The sequence below is a fragment of the Natrix helvetica genome (genome assembly GCF_964273705.1).
Source record: "Natrix helvetica genome assembly, chromosome: 1".
Taxonomy (NCBI): Eukaryota; Metazoa; Chordata; class Lepidosauria; order Squamata; family Natricidae; genus Natrix; species Natrix helvetica.
This window is the reverse complement of record NC_138548.1, coordinates 177,518,614-177,532,386: the sequence shown is the minus strand read 5'-3', so window position 1 is coordinate 177,532,386 and position 13,773 is coordinate 177,518,614. Positions and strand designations below refer to the sequence as shown.

At 41.4% G+C, this 13,773-nt stretch overlaps 1 long non-coding RNA gene across 1 annotated transcript; it reads left to right on the top strand.

Moving 5' to 3' along the window:
- Positions 1–504: 504 nt before the first annotated feature.
- On the top strand, positions 505–13,566 carry LOC309384204. The gene is made up of 4 exons (XR_014173979.1): positions 505–574; positions 2,199–2,279; positions 4,022–4,142; positions 13,283–13,566. It is a non-coding gene; the product is annotated as an uncharacterized lncRNA (long non-coding RNA).
- The last annotated feature ends 207 nt before the right edge of the window (positions 13,567–13,773 follow it).

Below are 13,773 nucleotides of genomic sequence, written 5' to 3'. Positions count from 1 at the left end.
TAAAAGCAATTGAGTATCAAGGTACCATTAGAATATGCACAGTTATTTGAAACAAGAGCTGTCCTATTGTGACAACTCAGATGAGTAACGGCAATGTTCTCCTTGGCCTTTTATTTCTTATATCTTGTGAATTTGTGATCAATATATTATTATTGCCACAATTTATTCATACTGATTCTTATTAATAGGTGTTTTGTTATGGACAATGCTTGCCATACCAACCATTTTATACATTGATACTTTCTTATGTGGGCCTTTTTATGATTAAACCCATAACATTTTCCTCAAATTTAAAGTACGACCTTTAAAAAATAAAATTATGAGACTCTACAACTTTAAACCATTATGTTAAACTTACACCTGTATTGTTGATTCTAAGTAAACCATGAATTGCTGATTTCTTAACATTCATTTCAGGTGTGATGCTAAGTGCAATTTTTGACCTTTCAAGCATTTAATTACATGGGATACTAGAATAGAATAGAACAGAATAGAATAGAACCTGGAAGGGACCTTGGAGGTCTTCTAGTCTAATCCCGTGCTTAAGCAGGAGAACCTATGCCATATAAGACAAGTGAGTATCTAGTGTCTTCTTAAAAACCTCTCCGCCCCCCCAACATGCATATCTCAAATCGGCTCAAGTGGTTGATGTTGCCACCTAGCATTGGTAGGGAAAGGAAGGCTCTGATTAACCAGCATCAATTCTGCTAGCAAACTGACCCAGATACAATCCAGATTCACTTTTCAAGAATGCATGTGATGAAAAATAGTTAACCCTGTCCTCTGCTGTGAATTCAGGACACTTCTTACTTGTTATCTATTTTTAATGCTTATAAAGTTTTTGCTATATGAAAAGAAAGAAAAGATGTCTGGGGAATATATTACCTTACTATGATGAGAAGCAGAAGCTTCCCTTGAAAAGTGTTCAGAAACCATAGTTAATTAGAAAGTGTGACACTTAACCCTGTTGTCTGGCATGCATTTTATAGATTGAATGATGCGTGTTTGGAATATGCAATAAAGAGCTAAATGGCTGGGGGACATACATTTAAAAATATTTTCTCACCTATGAACTCACTTGAATTAATCATCTGAAATCCTCTGACATCACCCACATCTAAAGGGGTAAAATTGTAAAGACTGGAGACAGGAGATGTGGTTGAAAACCATTAATAGAACATCCTATGTGTGCACCCTATGCCAATTAGATTGCTCAGTATTAGTTTTTCCCCCCTGATTTATAGGCATTGCATAAGAGACAGGAACATAGTGCTTTATCACTTGCAAACAGATAGTGCCTGACTATACTCTCTAATTAATGTATTGGATTCTTACCTGATTTTGGAGTGGCATCAGATGAGATTTAATATCAAGAACTCTGAAATATTGCTTGTCATAAGAGATTGCCATTTATAATTCTTTTTATATTTTATTCTTTGCCACCTACAGTAACATTGGATGGCACCTGGCACCTGAATGCTTGCTGACCCCTGAACCATGCTTTTAATAATTAAAGTCATGTTTGACTGTATTGTTGGACATAAAACTGAAAATATCACATCTCATTCTATTCATGCTTTATATTTCCTTAAGCAGTCAATGATTGGGCAGCTTCTCGATATTTTATCACATTTATAGAATAAAATAGATCACATTAGAAACTATCTATAGCAGCATTCCTACACAATAAATGCATGAAGAAAGAATTTTCTCTATGATTATATTATTTTGTAATCATTCTTCAGTATGATACATTTATTGTTTCTTTAGGGCAAAAACAAAAGTGTTTGATTTTTCTATTTGTTGCGACTATGGGCTTACTTCATAAAATATAATATCAGAGTTCTTGAACCAATACCCAATATACAAAGAACGGACTAACTTTATTGTGTATAGTTCAGTCTTCTTTGATTTCACTATTATAGTTATGAATTCACTGCAGTTTTAATAAAAAGAAAGGAAGCCAGATAAACCATCATTAATTAAATCTTCTCATAAAACAAGAAAGGCTAGCTTGCTTCACAGAATTATATGAGAATTTAACAATAGAACGTTTAATTTTCCATGATTTATACATTCTCCATGATGTGCACATTCTGATAGAAGACTTCAAAGCAGGCTTTATCTGAATCCATGAATGGATGAACCATTCATTCTGTTCAGTTTTATATGAATTTGTGGTATTTACATAAATACAGACTTGTAGGAGAAACAGAAGTCATTTCTATGAAAGACACAGAAGTACTTTATGTGAAGGAGTCGTCACTTGTTCAAAATGAGTGACTACACAACATACATACATACATACATACATACATACATACATACATGCATGCATACATCCATGCATTCATTCATTCATTCATTCATTCATTCATTCATTCATTCATTCATTCATTCATACAAGAACTTCTGTATGTTTATAAAGACTTCACAAAATGTTAAGATAAAGTCAAATGCCCTGAAATTTTATGTAACTTCTAATGCAAAATAGTATGCAACGTTTTTTTAGAAACTCACTAAATTTGGAAAATAGGTGAAATCAGATGTGACATTTTCTGATTTGGAAAAGATGCTAAGGAACATTTCATATTAAAATCTGGTTACATCCAAAAAAATTCACCATATTTTTAGTCTATTCAAGGGCCAGGACAGTTTTAGAAGGCCTTCTGTCTCTATATTTCAACTTCACCATCAACAGATTTCAACCCTTTAATTCTGAACTATCCTTCCATGAATTTGGATGCTGCTACAATTTCTTTCCAGTCTTTTATATCATAGTTATGTTCTGTTAATATTTTTAGTAGAACTAAATGGGAAAGAGGGTAAGATCAAAAGCCCAGTAGCACTGACATTCTTTCATAGCTAGAACTACTTACATGAAAAATCTCCTCTAAACTCTTCTGGCTGATCTCTCAGCAATTCTATGATTGCCAGTTTTCACATGAAGATTTCTCAGGCTTTATGAGAACATTCTGAAACATTGCTTTCTTTTGGATAGGAGACAGGTTTGAAATGAGTCTGTCATAATGTTCCACCTGCCCAAAAGGAATAATACATCAATGTTCACAATGTATTCCCATGGAAAAAAATAGTAAGACTAGTAGAGGACACCACTAAAATGTTCATTTTCTTTTGACTGCTTGAAGTCATTTAAAAGCCATTCCAAATGGTGAAATATGTTTCTAATAAAGAGTATAATTTTGTTGTTCCTAAAATAAATTAGTAAATACAGTTTGGTAATGGTAATTCCAATACTTTGGTTGGAGAACAGAATCCCAGAACAGGAGAAACATTTATGGGCTGCCTTTGCCATATTCATTTGTTTAGTTTATGACACATTCAGTTGCCTTCCATTATTAGAAATTATTTCAAAGTGGGACTAAAATGCGTAACTCAAAAAATAAACCATTTAACAGAATAGGCAATAGGATAGCAATAAAAACAGTGGCAGAAAGGCAACCAAAGAACTGAAAAAAGAAACATATTTCCAGTTGGCACTTGCAGTGCCACCAATCATATCTGAATAGGTAGAATTGCACAACCAGAGTGTCATTACTGATGAGGCAATATTGTGCCTTCCAGTGAGCCATATTCTCAAGTAGGACCAAGAAAATGGCCATTTTGGATTGATTTAAATTACAAAGTTAGCTACTACTAGGTAGTTTTTTTTAAATATTGGGTCCATACTTGTCCATACTTGATGTCTTCAGTGACATTGACTAGACTGATACATTCATTTCCATTTTTTTGGTGTACATTTATACAAATATATCTATTAGCTGGATGAAAACATGCAATGCTGCTGATAAGCATAAAGGAAACAAAAAACAGTCATAATTTTTCGGTGTCACACACGTACAAATACAGGTTGCTTAATAAAAGGTTTGCAAGAAAATTAAAGAAATGTAGGAAAAGGACTAAGTAAAAACATATTTTAATTGAAAATTGTGCCTGTAAACAAAATTTCAGATTGGAATGTAACTCTGTAGTAATTCTATACATATCTTTTATATGACAGGCAGTGTTTGGGACTCACTTCTCATCTGTGTTATCCTTTTAAATATATTTGCCACACTGGACGTGGGGCCAAAGTATTTCATCACAACACATCTAAGATCAAGACAAGATACACAGGAAAGGTGTGAATCTCTTGTATTCTTTTATAGCTCTTTTTATAAAATAAAACACCCCTTTATGATGTACAGTTCTCTAGAGCACATTCTGGTAATAAACCTGAGGAAGAAACAAGCCAAGCAATTTTTTTATTGATTGATTGCCTTCTGTGTTCTTAGAAGCTGAGAGTGGGCATGTTCAAAACAACTATGAAAATTAAAATATAGAATTATCTTAAAAGAGCATATCATTTCCTGTTCTTCTTTGTTCAAACATTGGTTTACATAAGCAAAATTTGGGTGTTGGTTTCTCAAGTTGGACTCTCTTGAGATTTTTAGAGATGCTTTTTTCTCAGCATTCTACAGAAGTTTTGGAGTGGAACTATCAATGGCTCCAGTTGAAGCAATTAATGAGAATTGCAAAGTAAAGAACTGAAGTCTATTCTCAGTGGGCTTTGAAGAATGTCATTAAGAATGTTTTTCTTTCCCTTTTGACAATGTACTTTCTAGGCAATGCCTAGAAAGTATATAACACAAATAAGTGTATATTTTATTAGAGATGTGTAGGAGTAAAATATCTGAGACTGAGTTGATGAAAAGGAAAGTTGAGAAGACTTTTGAGTTTATAATTTTTTCTCTGACTCTTTTTTTAGAAGGGAGGGTGTCAATTTACATTCGGATCATTTCTTTTGAAAAAAAATATAGCAATTGTGGTGGGCAGTTTATAATTCAAAAAAAAAGTACTGTTGACGGTTATCAGAGTATTATGTTCCTTCTTTGCAAGGAAAACTTAGAAGACCAGTGATGATAGGCAACAATAAATTTAGGAATAAAGATGTGATAAACATTTTTTAAACAAGATTTTTCTGGAGTCCAATTTCATTTTCAATGGGCTGAGATAATTTCTTCCTTTCCTCAAAGGCATGTTGATTACTTTCTTTCTCTTTTCTGAGTGAATACACTCACTCAAGGATTACCCTATATATCAGTGGGTCTCAACCTTCCTAATGCCGCGACCGTTTAATACAGTTCCTCATGTTGTGGTGACCCCCAACCATAAAATTATTTCATGTTTTCCGGGTTTTTTTTTAAAATATGTGTTTTCCGATGGTCTTAGGCGACCCCTGTGAAAGTGTCGTTCGATCCCCCCAAACGGGTCCCAACCCACAGGTTGAGAACTACTGCTATAGATAATGTCATAACACTATATATAAAGAATTGAATTTGACTGGATAATGATATCACTTTGGATAACTGAAAGTGAGAGTAAATGAGTAGCACTGAAAAATATCTGAGCTATTCTGATAATCAGCTTTAGTTTAGTTCTTTGTGGGATAATAGGAGGCCCCTGAGCAAAATCATTGGTGGTCAAAATGATGTTTTCTCTCTCTTTCTCCCCTTTTGAGAGTGAAATTGCTGTGGGACCATTTAATTTTCACACATTGAAAGCTTCTTGTCTTCTATTGCAAATACATTTTATGAACTGTATACTTTTTACTAATTCATAACACCTATGTTTTGTTATAATAGCTCATGTATTTTTTGACAAATTAATGTCATTTGTTAAGTCATTATTCTTCAAAAGTGCTTTTAAATTTAATCAAATGATTTTACATTTACTTAACCCTACTTGCTTTTGCTTTTTTATGTTTTTAGAGAATCTTTTCCCACTGGTTTGATTTATCTGGAAAAGCTTTAATAAATGTGTCTGCAAAGGCATTTGCCCTGCATACCCCTATTAAGAAGAGAAGTAGATCAGAGGAAGCAGTCATGCAGTTCATATACTGTGACAGACAGCTGTTCTGGACTTGTGAACAGAATCTTTATTTCTATGACAGTTAGACCTGCCTTCAGAACCAAAGAGGGGAAGGGAACTGCTTTTAAAAATCATCCAACTCTAAATACTGTAGGGACTGTTGGCCATTGATGGATCAGAAAGTTAATTCCTAGTAACACAGTGTTTTTAGTTTTGTTGGAAGAAATGTCCTTCTGGGTTCGGCTCCAAGTGGGGAAAAAGACACTGGAGACATGGAGGCTGCTTGGAAAGATGGTTTTAATGGTGGACAGGACCACATGGCTTGAGTCCTGAACAGAAAAGGTGATCACATGCTTCAATGTTGGTGGAGAAGAAGAGAAGGGAAGAGAAGGGAAGAAGAGCAGGGAAGAAGAAGGGCTTGCAGGGATTTTTATAATCTGTTCTGCCCCACCTATCTGTTTCCTGTTCCTGTGTAAGAAATGTATTCTGATTGGTTGCCAGACTCCCATGGGCCCTTGCAAGGGCAACCCTCTAGGCTGAGTTTGAATTCAGGTTTGATTGAGTTCAGCTGCCATGTGGTCAGTTGAGTAAAGGCTTATATTATCATGCCTTCATTGTCACTGCCAGAACTCTACACCCATCCCCCTGGAGCTGAAGGGGAGAACTCTTTATTATGTAAAGTGGACTAGCTTGGCCTTCTTAATGGCCCATTGACAAAGGGGGATGGGCCGGAAGCTGCAGGAATTTACTTTGTGTTTAAAATGTGTTTCTCCCTTTTTCACATCCAGGAAATATAATATTCTGCCTTTTCAATATTTCCTAGGATATTTCATTTTTCTGGGAGAGGGCTAGGTGATAACTTCCTATAGTTTAGTCACTACATGGGTAGCCTTCCCTTAGTTTTATTGCTACTGCTCTGAAATATATTTTGTTAGATATTAACATATATCGGAGGAAGTCTCCTCTCTGGTCCGCTGCTACAGCGGGAAACAGGTATCGTTCTGATTGGTCGAGGGGCGTACCCGATCCCTATAAAAGGGGAACCCTCCGACCACAGAGCAAGCTGGATCATTACTACTACTAATAAAGAGCTGTTAAGTCACTTCGTGTCCGCAGTCTGTTCTCTCGTTGCCCAGATCTAACATTGGCGACGAAGGTGGGATCGAGAGACAGATAGGACGAAGAAGCTACCTCCAGAATCTCCGGATTTGATCCAGCCTAGGAATTCGGCAGAAATTCCGGCAGCCATCTCAGGTCACCACAGCGCGGCAAATTCAAACGAGAGAAGATGGCGATGCACGCTCCCCCCGCTCCATTCGACCCAGCGAACGACGAATGGGAAGCCTTCATGATTCGTTTCGAGTGTTTTCTCGAAGCGAACGAATACACGGGGATCACCGACGCCCGGAAGAAAAACATCTTCCTCGGCTACTGCGGAAAAGAAGTCTTCAACACGGCCAGAGACCTCACCGTGCCTACTCCAATACAGGCAGTATCATGGACGGTGTTGCAACAGGCTCTACAGACTCATTACGCGCCAAAACCTTCCCGCCATGTTTGCCGCCAAGCATTCAACACGAGGAACCAGAAGGCGGGAGAATCTATCAACCAGTACGTTGCAGCTCTACGAAAAGCAGCCACACACTGTGCATTCAGAGACCTGGATGAGCAGATTATGGATCGACTCGTTAGTGGGCTGAGAGACATTTCCCTACAAAAACGGCTGTTAGCCAAAACCAATTTAAGCCTACAGATTGTACTTGATGAGGCAAGAGCTTCAGAAGCAGCAGACAGATCAGTGGAGACAATTCAACGCGGGTTCAACACAGGCCAGCCAGCACCAAGACATACCAGAGTCCACTACGAGGACACCATTCCAGATTTCGAGGATCCCGAGCTCGAGGAAAGTCACCTGATGCGGAGCAGTCACGTGAGACCTGGGGGGAGACCCGGATCCCGTTTGCCGCCCTGCGCAAGCTGCGGAGGGAATCACCCCCGGTCTACCTGTCGGTTCAGGAACGTTGTTTGTTCACACTGCGACAAACTTGGGCACATCGCACGAGTGTGCCGGAGCAAAGTCCCTGCCTCACGGCAGCCACCCATGTACCGCCAACAGAAGCCCAACCCAGGGGCTTGGCGAAATCAAAAAGGGCGCCCAGAGAGAAATCCACAAGTGTTTACCCAGAGATAAAATCCCCAAAGAGCTGAGCGAGCGTATTCCCAGAGAGATTACTTGCAAAGAGCTGAGAGAGCGTTCTACCAAGACGCTCAACGAGAGTATCTTCAGGATACAAATGCGGAGATAGAGTTGACCCAGAGAGAGGAGTTGCGAACGTATCTCACCACAATAAGTCAGGTCCGCACCAAGCGGCCTAAAAAGCTGAAAGTCACAGTCCTCTTGGAGGGCTCACCTTGCGAGCTAGAAGTTGACACAGGATCGTCCCTGACGATCATTTCATGGGCATCCATGAAACAGGTTATCCCTAGCCTCAAAAAGAGCCAACTACGCATCCCCGACATCCTGCTTCGGGACTACCAGGGGAACCAAGTCCCCATTGTGGGCCAAGGCACATTCCAGATCCGTTTCAAGGACATCGTAGCCCAGCTGCCCGTGACCATCGCCACCGCACCATTACAGAACCTTCTAGGACTAGATTGGTTTGAAGCCTTGGGGCTAGAAGTCACCGGAATCAACACCGTGGAGAACAGCAGCGCTGAGCAGATCTTTAAGGAGTTCGAGGATGTGTTCAGCCCCGGTCTTGGTAAGTATGTGGGTAAACCAATCTCATTCAACTTAGACCCCAAAGTGGCGCCAATCCGACTTAAACCGAGACGAGTGCCCTTTGCACTCCGCCCAAAAATAGATAAGGAAATAGATAAGCTAGTGGAGCAAGGAATCCTTGAGCCGGTGGATCACGCGCACTGGGAAACTCCCATTGTGACCCCAGTTAAGCCAGACGGGTCAGTCCGCATCTGAGCGGACTATAAATGCACAATTAATGTCGCGCTACAACAAAGCGCATATCCTGTGCCAGTAGTACAGCACTTATTGCACTCGTTGGGGCCAGGAAAGATATTTGCAAAGTTAGACATGGCACAAGCTTACCAGCAATTGCCCGTGGATAGCGCCACAGCGGAGGCCCAAACTATAGTGACGCATAGAGGAGCATTCAAATGCAACCGGCTACAATTCGGCGTGAGCATTGCTCCAGGATTGTTCCAGAGCGTCATGGAACGACTTTTGCAAGGGATACCGGGAATCGTCCCGTATTTCGACGACATCTTGGTGTCTGCTGCAAACGAGGAGCAATTAAATGAAAGGGTCAGAACTGTTTTGGCCAGAATCAGAGAGAAGGGTCTCCGCCTTAAAAAGGAAAAATGCCAAATTAACATGCCTAGCGTAGAATTCCTGGGATATAGAATCGATGGTCAGGGAATACACCCCACTTCAAAGAAAATTAAGGCGATCCAGGACGCCCCCACACCACGTAATCAGACCGAGCTGCAGGCCTTCCTCGGACTACTTAATTTCTACAGCGTTTTTCTGAGACAGAAGGCGACCGTTGCTGAGCCATTACATCGACTACTCCAGAGGAACGCAACATGGAGATGGAGACGATCCGAAGCAGCAGCCTTCGCCGCAGTAAAGCGCCTGTTCACCACTGACTCGCTGTTAGTCCAATAAAGCCAGACACTACCGCTGGTATTGACCTGCGACGCATCACCTTTTGGAGTTGGCGCAGTCCTCAGCCACAGGATGCCAAACGGGAACGAAGCACCCATCGCCTTCTACTCCAGGACTCTTTCATCGGCCGAGAGGAATTACAGCCAGATGGACAGGGAAGCGCTAGCTGCTGTAGCTGGAGTAAAACGTTTCCACGAATACCTCTACGGCCACGATTTTGAACTGATTACAGATCACAAACCGCTGTTGGGACTTTTGGCGGGAAACCGCCCCACTCCAGTCTCCCTTTCTCCACGCATGACCAGGTGGATTGCTTTCCTGGCTGCGTACTCATACAAGTTAATTCATCGACCGGGCTCCACTCTAGGACACGCAGACGCACTCAGCCGTTGCCCACTACCGGACCTTTTGCCAGACCCCACTCCCGAAGTACCGGTGCTGCTCATTGATTGCTTGGACTCAGGACCGGTTTCTTCCTGCGATGTTGCAAGGTTTTCTTCTAAAGACAAGTTAATAAAGCAAGTTCAAACTTGGGTTTGGAGGGGGTGGCCGAAGGGAAACCTGGGCCCGGGATTCAAAGTGTTTTGGTCAAAACGGGATGAACGCTCAGTGTTACAAGGTTGTTTGTTGTGGGGGGATCGAGTTGTTATTCCGTATGCTTTACGTAGGAATGTATTAGATGCTTTACATGTTGGTCATCCGGGGATTGTTAGGATGAAGGCGTTAGCAAGAAGTTACGTTTGGTGGCCAAACATGGACAAAGAAATAGAGGAATGGGTGGCCACTTGCGATCCATGCCAGGAATCGAGACCAGCACCCCCGGAAGCGCCCGCCACAGAATGGGAGAAGCCTAAAGCACCCTGGTCGCGAATACACATCGACTTCGCAGGGCCATTCCAAGGTCAGACTTTCCTTATAGTTGTGGATGCATACTCGAAATGGCTAGAAGTAGTCCTAATGACTTCAACCACGGCAGAGGCAGTCATTAAGGTTCTACGGCGACTTTTCGCCACCCATGGCCTGCCCGACCTGCTGGTCTCCGATAACGGGCCCCAGTTCACGGCCATGCAATTTGAGACATATCTAGCAGGTCAGGGAATTCGGCACCCCCTCGTCGCGCCATTCCATCCGGCATCAAATGGACAGGCGGAGAGAATGGTGCGATTCGCAAAAGAGGCCCTCGCTAGGATGGGTCCAGGTGATTGGCAAACACGCATTGACCATTACCTATTGATCCAACACATTACCCCCAGCGCAACGAAGGGTAGGAGCCCCGCTGAACTACTTATGGGCCGCCGTCTACGGTCTCACCTGGACCGTCTTCACCCAAATTACTCTGCCACAGCTCCCCCAGACTCGACAAGCAAAATTCGGAGTTTTAGCATAGGGGATTCAGTATACGCCCACAACTATGCAGGGGGAACATTGTGGATGCTGGCAAAGGTTATTGGCATCACGGGTCCACGATCGTATCTGTTGGAACTAGAAGATGGGCGGAACTGGAAAAGGCACATCGATCAACTACGGGGTCGCCTGGCGCACTCAGATCTACGAACAGAGAACGAGAACTACCTGCCATTACAAAGCCAGCCACTCGAGTCAGATCTATGAACAGAGAACGAGAACTACCTGCCATTGCAAAACCAGCCACTCGAGAGCCCCAACGCAGAGAACTACGACACCTGCGAGCCCAGGTCAGAACAAGGGACCGAGCACGAAGCAGAGCAAACCCCAAGCAACGTAAGCGAGCAGACCCCGGAACGCCCAAGCAACGAAAGCACGAAACCCCCCGAACGCGAAGCAGAGAAAGCACCCGATCCTGCAACTACTTCTAACCAACCCGATCTGCGACGCTCCTCCCGAGTAAGACAAACACCAACGTACCTAAAGGACTATGTTACTAACCGCAACGTTCCGTCTAGGAGGGGAGGTGTGTTAGATATTAACATATATCGGAGGAAGTCTCCTCTCTGGTCTGCTGCTACAGCGGGAAACAGGTATCGTTCTGATTGGTCGAGGGGCGTACCCGATCCCTATAAAAGGGGAACCCTCCGACCACAGAGCAAGCTGGATCACTACTACTACTAATAAAGAGCTGTTAAGTCACTTCGTGTCCGCAGTCTGTTCTCTCGTTGCCCAGATCTAACATATTTGTACTAGTTTTTTTTTTAAAGAGATGCTGACCATATTCTGGCTGCATTTGTGAGCCATGGATTTTGTCAATCTCCAGATATATGAAGACATACATATGGCATTGCAAACTCTCTCGTTGCTATACCATATAGATATAGATATAGATATAGATATAGAGATAGAGAGAGAGATAGAGATAGATAGAGAGAGAGAGAGAGAGAGAGAGAGAGAGAGAGAGATAGAGATAGAGATGAGATAGAGATAGAGATAGAGATAGAGATAGAGATGATATAGATATAGATATAGATATAGATATAGATGATATAGATATAGATATAGATATAGATATAGATATAGATATAGATATAGATATAGATATAGATATAGATATAGATATAGATATAGATATAGATATAGATATAGATAGATAGATAGATAGATAGATAGATAGATATTACATTTAGTGTATGACAATGACTCTTCAATGTTGCCAGAAAATATAATTGCAGGGTTTAGATTTTTCAGCCTCTTAATTATAACTACTGAAGAAAATACCAACTTAAATATCTCTCACAGCACTTATGGATGATTCAACATCAAAGCCTTTGGAATTAATTTCAGCCAGAAGTAGGAATGGATGTATCTGTAAATTAAGTTTTTAACAATTTTAATATGTTGACTCTGTAAACTGCTTAGAGAGGGCTGTAAAAAATTATGAAGTGGTATATAAGTCTAAGTACTATTGCCAATGTTATCTGTCAGGAATGCTTCAGTAGTAGACTCCTGCACCAAGTAGTGGGCAGGAGTTTACATGTTCTCTTCCAAACTATGATGCTGGTCTTGTTGTATTCGGGTCTTTTTCCATGTCAGATTGAGATTGTCTTGGCAACATTTCAGCGAGGTCTCACTCACCATCTTCAGGCTGGAGTTTTCAGCTTAAAGCATGGTCGGAGCTGCCGTCTTTCTATAAATCTTGCTGGGGATGGTGGTGGAGTGCTGGCGTTGTTTCAGTAAGTGGGTTGATTGGCTGTGTGCCTGTATCATAATTGGTAGATTGGTGCTGATTGGTGCTGGCTGTATGTCCGTTGTTTTGTGTTGTAATGACCTGGGTGGTGGGTGGGGCTTGTTTACGTGATGATGCCTCCCGCCTGCCAGACATCTGGAAACCAGCCCTGGTAAACAAACCAGCCCCACCAACCACCCAGGCCATTTCAACACAAAGCAACGGACACACAGCCAGCACCAATCAGCACCAATCTACCAATCACAATACAACCACACAACCAATCAATCCACTTACTGAAACAATGCCAGCACTCCACCCCCCCCAGCAAGATTTAGAGAAAGACGGCAGCTCCGACCAAGCTTTAAGCTGAAAACTCCAGCCTGAAGATGGCGAGTGAGACCTCACCGAAACGTTGCCAAGACAATCTCAATCTTACACAGGAAAAGACCCGAATACAACAAGACCAGCATACCTACACCCGTGAAAATCTACAAAAGTGAATACACGCGCACGCACACACACACACACACACATATATTTTACTCAAGGCATAAATGACCAAACCTGAATTATTCTACTTTGGACAGATTATATGAAGATGTGGGAAGACATGAGTGCTGGAAAAGGTGAAAGAGAAGAGAGAGAGAAAGTGGGTGGACTCAGTTACGGAGATGATGAATGCACCATTGGGAGACCTGAAAGACAAAATTAGGATCAGATTGTAATGGAGACTAAATCTTCTAATTGTTTACAGTGCTGGTGCAAAAGCTAGCAACTCAATCTTAAAGCTCCCGGTATATGAATCATTTTGTGTAGTGTACAAAAAAATGTACAAATGAGATCTCTTTTACTGCTTCTAATATTGCATAGAATAAAGGAAATTACTGGTCCTTAGGCCACTCATCATGCATGAGTAAGGTTGTCTCTGGAAACAATCAAAATAAAATTGGACAGCTTTTCTTTTTGCTCAGGCCGGTACAGATCTCTGTAATTGCACTGTTTGAATGGTTTGATTTCAATTAATTTTTTTTTTAAAAATAGCATTAAGTAATCTTCCATTTACTGTACTTAACTGAAT